Raw genomic sequence first — 10823 nt, forward strand, 5'->3', positions numbered from 1 at the left:
ACAAAGGACTGGTCAGGCGGCTTCAATTTGCTTCGAATTTTCGTAGGCTTCTTTGTCATTGTTGCCTCAACCTCAGATATCTGATCAACTGGGACTACAATAGAACTTATATTCTTGCAGCGCTTGATGTGCTCTCTCATTGATCTTTTCCCCTTTGGGATTATAACAGATTTTCCAAATGGTGATCTTTCTCTATCATCATCAGCATCAATAACAACAGAACATGAAGAAATAACACCATTATTCTTCGAGCCCTCTCTGTCGACAGAGACAGAGTGACTATGATCATCGTCATCATCATCAGAAAGTGGCTTACAGGTTGAGTTGTGTAACTCAGATATAGTGAGCCCATATAAATCAACATGACTGTTCTGGATGAATTGCTTTAACAGCTTCAATTTCATGTCGTCGTCGAGTTTGAGAAGACTTTTTCTTGAAAGCTCTAACTTCTGATGGTATTTAGCCTAATCAGAGGGGCTACCAACATCCAACATCAACATGTGAATAAATTTAGACAACTCGATGGATTATGATTGATAGAACAACTTGTGACTTGGAGAATGAGAGATGAAATTTGTGGGATACCTCTGCTTATGAATGTATATATATATATATAGAATTCCTAAATTGAATGGACAAGACTACATGGGACTGAAGTCTCCCAACTGGCTTGAACTGAAGCTTCCAAAATCGGATTTTGGAGATTTTAATAATGCTCTGTTTTTAGTTCGCCAAATTGCTGTTTTAGTATACTTTGGACACTGAATTTGTGTGGTCTATTTGGGGGTGGATCGAGTGAAAAGATGAGGGGAAGTAGAATTATAATTGTAATTCAACACATGACATTGAATGATTGGCAAATTGTACTCACTGTATGTATAGAACTGTAATTGTAGGTTTTCTTGTTTTTTTACCCTAGTTTTGAGGGGGGTCCAAACTCTAACACCCTCCCGCGAAAACTTGTCCCAAGTCCTAACAAACTTCTTCGCTTGCTCTTCAAGTAATATCAAGAAAGCCTTTTAATTTTAATCCTAATGTAGTGTTTAATCCTGCTGAATAAAGCCCTACATTCACCGATTTAGGATTCCATTAGGACTAAGGGCGGATCCAAGAATCCTCCATCGAGGAATCGAAGGAAAGGCATGGGTAGATTTTGCATAGTCATATTGTGGATTGGGCGAGTTTAAAATAATTAAATAATTATTAAGACATAAATCAATATGATACAACTAGCTAATAAAAAAATTATAGGGTATTAGTCTAAATTTACACACCTAATCCACTTTTTATAAACCTATAGTCATGTTTGGTACAATTTATTGAGATTGCGTAATTTTTTTTTTTTTAAATATTGAGAATATATACTGAAATACAGGGCTGAGTAAGGAATCTGTGAAATCCGTAATCCGATCCAGTCCAGTCCAATCCAGTAGGTTTGGATTGGTTTTTTGAATCCGTGGTTTGGTTCCGGATTGAAAAATTAAAAATTTGTAGTTCATGGATTGGTTCCGGATTGAACCCCACGGTTTCGGATTGGAACCGATCCGGACCGTATACAAATAGTTTATATTTTTATTATACACCCTCCTGCATAGTATCTTCTCTTATTTCATATAAAACTTAAATCCAAGCCTAAACTTGCATAGTATTTTCTTTTATTATTTTTGTTTGCTAGTTTTTAGTGTTAATTTGTAATGGTCTAAATACTTATGGTGAAACTAATTTTCTTATGATTGTTTAAATTCTAAAACAGTTTGTCGCTATTATGAAAAGACATGTTGCTATTGTAAAACTAATATGGTACTATATTTATATTTTTATGAAATTAAAGTCATATATTTTTTTGTAATTTAATTATGCAAATCCGTGGTCCTAAACCGATCCAATCCGTGTTTAAATGAATTGGTTCGGATTGGTTCCATGATTTAAATGGATTGGATTGGTTCTAATTTTTCAGGATCCGTAGATAACGGATTAATCCTGGTTTTACTCCAATCCGATCCAATCCGGACCATGCTCACCCCTACTGAAATATTTGGTATAACTTTTGCTTACTTGTTTTTAGACCAAAAAAAAAAAAAAGATTACAAGTCATTGGGTAATTCAAAAATTGATTATAAATTAATGATAAAATTTATAAAATATTAATCATAATTAAAATCATTAGTTTTTTCATGAATTTGTAACAATTTTACGAAACCACCACTGGGTAGTCATTTCCCCCCCCCCCTTTTTTTTAAAAAAAATTTATTGAAAAGTTGGGAAATAAATGTTTTAAGCTTTTGAATATTAAGAAGTTATAATAAAAAGTTAAACCCAATAAGCTCTATATAATTATTTGAATATTATTCAATGAACTGATATAAAGCTTTAAAAGTGGTTTAATTAAAAAAAAGCAATAAAAAACCAGACAAGAAACCAATTTACTTTGTCTAGCAAAAATTAAGCAAAATATTCTTTCTTTTTTTTTTTAATATGATTTCCTATCAATTAAATAGACTATATTTTTGTATTAATTTTTTTGAGCGTCATTATGTGAGACATTTTTAAGGATAACCCCTTATATAAAATGAGATATCTAAAATTTTGAAAACATGGAATTGAGTTTGGGGGCCATTTCAAATGATTCATTATTATTATTATTATTTTTGGTAAATACATGCATATAAAAATAAAATTGTGCAAACAAATTGAAGAGGCTAAGACCGCCCCTCCCTCCCTCGATTAAGAGATCAATAAATAGTCATTCTATTCTTGCCTAAAATCATTTCAGCAAACCAAACATTACTTAATAACCTTTCCTAAAAGGAATTAATTGAAAAAAGATTCAGTCATACTATATACATATGAGTCGTATTCATTCAATACAGAGAGAGCCTTGCAAAGTTGCAATATGTAGCCATGGACTCATTTGCAGAATCTCTGATTCAATAGGAAACACCTGTTCTCTTATTATACAAAAAGGAAACCCTATACTATTGCAAGTTTTTTTTTTTTTTCTTTTTTCAAATTAGTTGTTTTTTTTTTAGTTATGTTAATTAACTACACATGTTAGATTGAAGCTGGATTTTTAGACTTTATTTTATTTTATTTTTAATTTTGTGAGATCAGGGGTGTTAAGAAAATTTGCCAATGACCAAGAGTGAACTCTAGCTCTTACATCATTCTCTCAATTGTCTTGATACTACCCCTATGGACTTTTCTTAAGTGTGCCTTGCATATGGTATGCAAGGTATTTACACCTTTCTATTTTACATTTATACATTTATATGTATTGGGTTATATCAAAATATTTGAAAACTTACATATTGGTGACCTGCTAAGCAGGTCACTTTCCAGGTAAATTAATAAAATAATATATTATATGACTAAAGGTGTAAATGGTCACAAAAAATGTATAAGTTTTCACAAAAGGCATATATTTTCACGAAAGGCGTAAGCAATTTCAGAAAAAGGCGTAACTGATTTGTGAAAACTTACGCTTTTTGTGAAAACTTACGCCTTTTGTAAAAACTTATACCTTTTCTGAAAACTTACACCTTTTTCTAAAAATTTACGCCTTCTGTGAAATTATTTACACCTTTTATGAACACTTACTCCTTTTGTGAGTTGACTTACCAAAGGTGTAAACAAACGAAAACTTACACATTTTGCTTAAGCTTACACTTTTTCGTGAAAATACTTACACCATTTTTGAAAAGTTACTCCTTTTGTGTAAGAATTTTTGGCATAACATTTATACTTTTTCTTCGAACTTACACCTTTTGTGAAAGCCCAGCTTAAAGCTTTTTCGGAAGTCACTTATACCTTTTGTGAAAAAATAAATTCATCAAATTTACACCTTTTGCTTAAGCTTATACCTTTTCGTAGAAGTGCTTATATTTTTTTTGAAACGTTACTTCTTTTGTGTAAGAATTTTTGGCATAACATTTATACTTTTTCTTCGAACTTACACCTTTTGTGGAAGCCCAACTTAAAACTTTTTCAGAAGTCACTTATACCTTTTGTGAAAAAATAAATTCATCAAATTTACACCTTTTGCTTAAGCTTATACATTTTCGTGGAAGTGCTTATATTTTTTTTGAAAAGTTACTCCTTTTGTGTAAGAATTTTTGGCATAACATTTATACTTTTTCTTTGAACTTACACCTTTTGTGGAAGCTCAACTTAAAGTTTTTTCGGAAGTCACTTATACCTTTTGTGAAAAAATAAATTCATCAAATTTACACCTTTTGCTTAAGCTTATACTTTTTCGTGGAAGTGCTTATATTTTTTTTGAAAAGTTACTCATTTTGTGTAAGAATTTTTTGCATAACATTTATACTTTTTCTTCAAACTTATACCTTTTGTGGAAGCCCAACTTAAAGCTTTTTTGGAAGTCACTTATACCTTTTGTGAATTTATTTTTTCACAAAAGGTATAAGTGACGTCGGAAAAAGCTTTAAGTTGGGCTTCCACAAAAGGTGTAAATTCGAAGAAAAAGTATAAATGCTATGCCAAAAATTCTTACACAAAAGGAGTAACTTTTCAAAAAAAATATAAGCACTTCCACAAAAAGGTATAAGCTTAAGCAAAAGGTGTAAATTTGATGAATTTATTTTTTCACAAAAGGTATAAGTGACTTCCGAAAAAGTTTTAAGTTGGGCTTCCACAAAAGGTATAAGTTCGAAGAAAAAGTATAAATGTTATGCAAAAAATTCTTACACAAAAGGAGTAACTTTTCAAAAAAAATATAAGCACTTCCACGAAAAGGTATAAGCTTAAGCAAAAAGTGTAAATTTGATGAATTTATTTTTTCACAAAAAGTATAAGTAACTTCCGAAAAAACTTTAAGTTGGGCTTCCACAAAAGGTGTAAGTTCGAAAAAAAAGTATAAATGCTATGCCAAAAATTCTTACACAAAATGAATAACTTTTCAAAAAAAATATAAGCACTTTCACGAAAAGGTATAAGTTTAAGCAAAAGGTGTAAATTTGATGAATTTATTTTTTCACAAAAGGTATAAGTGACTTCCGAAAAAGTTTTAAGTTGGGCTTCCACAAAAGGTGTAAGTTCGAAGAAAAAGTATAAATGTTATGCCAAAAATTCTTACACAAAAGGAGTAACTTTTCAAAAAAAATATAAGCACTTCCACGAAAAGGTATAAGCTTAAGCAAAAGGTGTAAATTTGATGAATTTATTTTTTCACAAAAGGTATAAGTGACTTCCGAAAAAGCTTTAAGTTGGGTTTCCACAAAAGGTGTAAGTTCGAAGAAAAAGGATAAATGTTATGCCAAAAATTCTTACACAAAAAGAATAACTTTTCAAAAATAGTGCAAGTTATTTCAAAAAAAATATAAGTAGTTTCACAAAATGTGTAAGTTTCGTTTTCACAAAACGTATAAGTTTCACTAACCATAAAAGGAGTAAGTCTTCATTTCAAGGTTCATGAACACAAAAAGAGTAAACATTTTGGCACATCCACTTAACAGTTACCACCAACGGTTTCTCTGTTCTGTCTCTCACCCACACACACAGAACAGTTACCACCAAACCTCACCCCCGCTCACCACCCAACCATCGCTGGCCACCGTCGCACGCCACCGTCGCACATCCCCACCGCCGCAAATCACCACTGCCGCTGTTGCAGGTTTTTTTCTCTGTTTCTGTCGATCTTGGTCTCTCTCTGTCGATCTGTGTCTCTTCTCTGTCGATCTCCATCAATCTCGGTCTATCTCTGTCGATCTGTCTCTTCTCTGTCGATCTCCGTCGATCTCGGTCTCTCTCTGTCGATCTCCGTCGATTTCGGTCTCTCTCTCTGCCGATCTCTCTGTCGATCCGTCTATCTCGGTCTCTCCGTCTCTGTCGATCTCGGTCTCTCTCTCTCTCCCTTCCTCTATATTAAAAACAGGTTCTCTTTTACCTTGAGATACTTGGTTGGATTTTGACTTGGATTGGTTAATCCAAGGCTGTCTTACTGCCATTACAAACCCCTAAAATCTTATAGCAATTTACCACTAACATTTCGCCAATCCAAATGCTAAAATTCCTGGAAAATCATTTTCCTTTCTCATAATTAATCAGAAAAGAACCACTTTCACAAACCGACGATCGAAACCCTCACTCACTCTTAACAGTTTCTATCTTCTTCTTCTAATTCAGAAAGAGTGAGATCGTGGAGTGGTGGAGATGGGATCTGGAGCTGGAAGCTTCCTCAAGGTCGTTGCTAACAACTTCGATGTTCTCGCTGGGTATCTCTCTCTATCTCTCTATCTACTTTACCCAAATTCTATTGATACAGAGACAGTCGGACATAAATCAATTTCATTCTCTCTTGTTCTTTGCTTCACAGCTATGCTCTTGTTCTCTTTTTGTTTTCTCAAATATGAATTTTCTGCACTTTACTCAAACCAACCCTAAATACGTTATTTTATTTTAAATTTTTTCCAATTTTGAGTAAAAATAGTTTGCTTTCTAGGTCTACATCCTGAAAATTTAAAAAGAAAAACTGGAACAAGTTTGAAAAGAAAAAAAAAAAAATTGTAAGTACAATTTACCACTAACATTTTTTCTTTTTTACTTTCCTTGTTTCCTTCTCTATAATTTGTTGATGTTTCTAAGAGACAAAAGCATAACTGGTAGCCATTTGCAGTATTTTTCTTTGCATATGATTGGAAACATGCCTTTTTTCCACCTCGTTGTTGCTTGCTCTATCATTTGAATTAGCAAGTCAATGGAGAAATTATGCTTGGCATTATACTTTGCTGCCATTAAGTTAAGGCATTACATGTTCCCCTCAGAAGTATTTGTGGTGGCACAAACTAATGTGATCAAGTACATGTTGTCTAAACCCATAATGAGGGGAAGACAAGACAAATGGTTGTTGGCTCTAATAGAGTATTGTTTCAAGTATGTCCCTCAAAAAGTCGTAAAAGGCCAAACTTTGGTTGATTTCTTAGCTAAACACCCTTGTTCATCTATTAATGAGGACTTATTTGAAATTAATTGTATAGAAAACACCCCTTGTAGACTAATGTTTGACTACTCTAGAACTAAGGAAGGGGTTGGAGCTGGTGTTGTGTTTGTTGCCCCTAATGAGCAAGTACATCAATTTTCTTACTAGTTAGATGAACGATATGTCTTATCAAATAATCAAGCTAGGTATGAGGCCTTGATTATAGGTTTAGAATTGGCTATAGAATTCATAATCACTAGTTTGCAAGTTTTTGGTGATTCACATTTGGTTATCAAGCAAGTTAAAGGTGAATACAAGTGCACTAACAAGGCCTTAGAAGAGTATTTAGTTGAGGTTAAATGGTTGGTGAGTTTCTTCAGCCATGTGACATTTTAGCACATGTTTCGATTGGAGAATAATGAGGCTAATGAAATGGCTCAAGTGGCTTCTTGTTTAAAGATTCCTAAAGGATTCCAATAGGATCCAAAAGAGAAATTTCGTGACAGTAATGAATTTGGAAGTGGCAAAAGAGGATTGGAGACATCCTTTGATCAAATATTTTATAAATGCCAATGAGAAGGTTAGTAGGCAGATTAAGTATCAAACCTTGAATTATGTCATCATGGGATATGACTTATTCAATAGAGCCCATGATGGTATGACCTTATTATACATTAGCCAAAATGAACAGATGAAAGTAATGGATGAAGTGTATGAAAGCATATGTGGTGCCTATCAAGCTAGAGAAAAAATGAGGTGAATGATCAACAGGTACGGTTTATTTTGGCCTACAGTAAGGAAGGGTTGTATGGCCTATGCTAAGAGATGTCAGGCATGCCAAAAGCATGATAGCCTTCAAAGAGTCCTTGCAATTGGTTTGCATTCAGTGATAAAGCCATAGCCTTTCAAAGGATGGACAATGGACTTGATTGGGCAAATTTTTTCTCCTTCTTCAAAACAGCATTCTTACCTTTTGGTGGTAGCTAATTACTTCACCAAGTAGGTGGAAGCAGTGCCATTGATGGTAGCAACCCAAGGGCATGTAATTGACTTGGTGAATCTGCCAAGGAATAGTGAATCTGCCAAGGAATATGACATTTCAATCCTCAATTCATCACCTTATTATGCTCAGCCTAATGGGCAAGCTGAGTAATAGAATAATAAAGAATAATTTGGAAAGGGTGATTGAGGAGAACCCTAGATATTGGCACAATTTATTGTCTAATGTATTGTGGGCCTATTGAAATTCCAAGAGAAACAGTACTGGTACTACACCTTATGAATTGGTATATGGCCATGATGCAATGTTGCCTTGAGAGGTGATTGTCCAATCTAGTTGAGTGGCCTTACACTATGATATTCCAATTGATGAATATACTGAGGCCATGATGGTTGAGTTACAAGATTTAGAGGAAAAAGAGTTATGGCTTATAGCTATCTTGTTGCCCAAAAAAGAAGAGTGGAGAGAGTCTACAATATGAGGATAAAAGTTAAGATACTTTCAGAGGGGGATTTGGTTTGGAAGACTATCTTACCTATAGGCAGTAAGGATCCAAAATTTGGAAAGTGGTCCCCAAATTGGGAAAGACCATTTGAGGTTTTTAAGGTCCTTAGAGGAGGAGCCTATCACCTTGCCTCTCTCTCTCTCTTAGTGTGACATTGCAGTATAATCGATTTCTGTTATTGAACGAACACATTTTTTCACTCAATTTATTTTTTTTACATGAAATTGCTGGTTCTGCAAAATGTTCCTTTTAGGCCGCTACTTTATGCATTGCCATATTTTAAAAACATTTAATGATCCAATATCATCATTCTTCAGTTGAATTGGTGTTACCATCTATTAGTTTGATTGCTAATTAGTCAAACATTATATCTAGATGGGTTGTAAAAGCCAAACTTTGATTTTTATGTTTTTGTCTGTTTTTTTTATTCTACAAATCTCTTATCTGAAATTTTTAGTTAAGTTGTTGCTTGGGCGAGTAATTTATCTAAATTTTGGTCAACTATGTGGGGTGCATATACAGTTTTATATTACCGATTCACCCATCTTCCTTTTCTATTTTCCAGCTCAAATAAGTTCAATTCCAATTGTCGATGGTAAAGGCTCCCTTATAAATGTATATTCCAGAAGGTAATTTCTTGGTTTTAGGCCATTTTAAAATTTTCATGTTTGTCTCCAATACATATTCAGTTTTACATCGTTTTAAAGTTGGTTTCAACTTAATTTTTTATATTTAGTGATATCACCTCTTTGGCAAAAGATAGTCTGTATACTCGTATTCAGCTTTGGATAACGAAATTATTCCTTCATGGGTTTGTCCACCTTGTTTTTTATTTCTAAGTTGGGATCATCGTAATAAATTTGAGATTCTTCAATTATTCAATTATAAGATAATTCTATATCGCAAGTAGTTGCGAAAAGTTTGAGAAATCTTTTTAATAACAATGCAAGGTATGCTTAGAAATTTTAAAAACATGAGTTCTCCTTCCATAAATATTCTGAATATTTCAAGAAACTCGGAAAAATACAGGAATTATTTGTATTATTCAGGTTATTTGGGAAAAAATACCAGTTAATGGAATATACAGGAGTGTTCCAGGATTCACTTGTTTGAGAGATTCTAAAAAGACTAGAGAATTTTGTTATCATGGTTGGAATTAGGGTTACGAGATAGGATTCTCAGCTATTGGTTTAACACAATTCATTGTTTTAGCAGTTTAGTTGGGATGCTGATGTAGGACAGCTTGTTGGATTTTCGTAATAGAGGTTATTTGATGGCCTAAACAGTGAGTAATTTATGATTTTAATGGTTAAATTAGAGGCTTATAAGTAGGAGAAGGGATTAGGGTTGATTTGGGGGTGATTGAATAGGGCTTTGGGGCTGTAGCATGTTTATAAATGGTTTGACTAACCAAACACTAAATCAGATTTGTAATTACCAGATGGTCATTCCTGTCACGTGGTCAGAGCTTTTATGTTCCTTCCAACATTTCTTGCTTCTGTTAGAAGTTACAAAAAATAGAGTATTTCTTTTAGTTTTTGGCATGTATTCTACATTGATTTTTGGTTTATGGAAATAGGAGGGCAGGTGAAGTTTACGCCAACAATTATCTAATTTTCTTTATTTAACTGCTGCAACACTTCACAATAAATACATTTACCCTGATATTTCATGTCTGCCCTATTTGTATTTGAAATATGTGTTTTTTTCTTCTTCTTCTTTCTCTTTTGTTTTTGTTTTATTTTCTTGGACAGAGAACTCTGTCCTCTTTGGAGTTGCCTAGGGCTGTTGTTGGTAACGGGCTATCCTCATCAGTCTCACCTGATGAGTGCACCTCAATTGATAATTCAGAGAGGACTGATGGAGGTGCCTTTGATGGAAGTGGCAGTCATATACAAAACAATGGGAGGCGGATGCAAAAGGTTTAGGATCCTGCTCGAGATCTTTCAATGCAAGTATTGGAGAAATTCTCTCGTGTGACTAGATTTGCTCGAGAAACTACTTCCCAGATTTTTCGGGAAAGTCATAGTGATAGTTTTGGCACTAATGAGAGGACAGAATAAATTTTTGGTGTGGTATAGATTTCCTTTTGATATTAAATTTGGTTAATCCCCTATTATGTATGGAATTAAATTATTGGGGTTGAATTATACTTGGTTCGTATGGAATTTGTATTACATTTAGAATTGGACGTTGAATATAAATTTTTTGGATGGTTGGAAGTGAAATGTGTGCACGTTGTTGAATGGTTGATAATATATTCAGTATTGATGGATTATATTGTTTATACAGGGTATAGATTGCATTAATAATTGCACTAATAATGGATACAAGTGGTTCAGTATTGATGGATTATATTGTTTATACAGGGTATAAAACATACA

The sequence above is a fragment of the Camellia sinensis genome, chromosome 13 (assembly GCF_055761805.1).
Source record: "Camellia sinensis isolate YWXY chromosome 13, ASM5576180v1, whole genome shotgun sequence".
In the NCBI taxonomy this organism is placed as follows: Eukaryota; Viridiplantae; Streptophyta; class Magnoliopsida; order Ericales; family Theaceae; genus Camellia; species Camellia sinensis.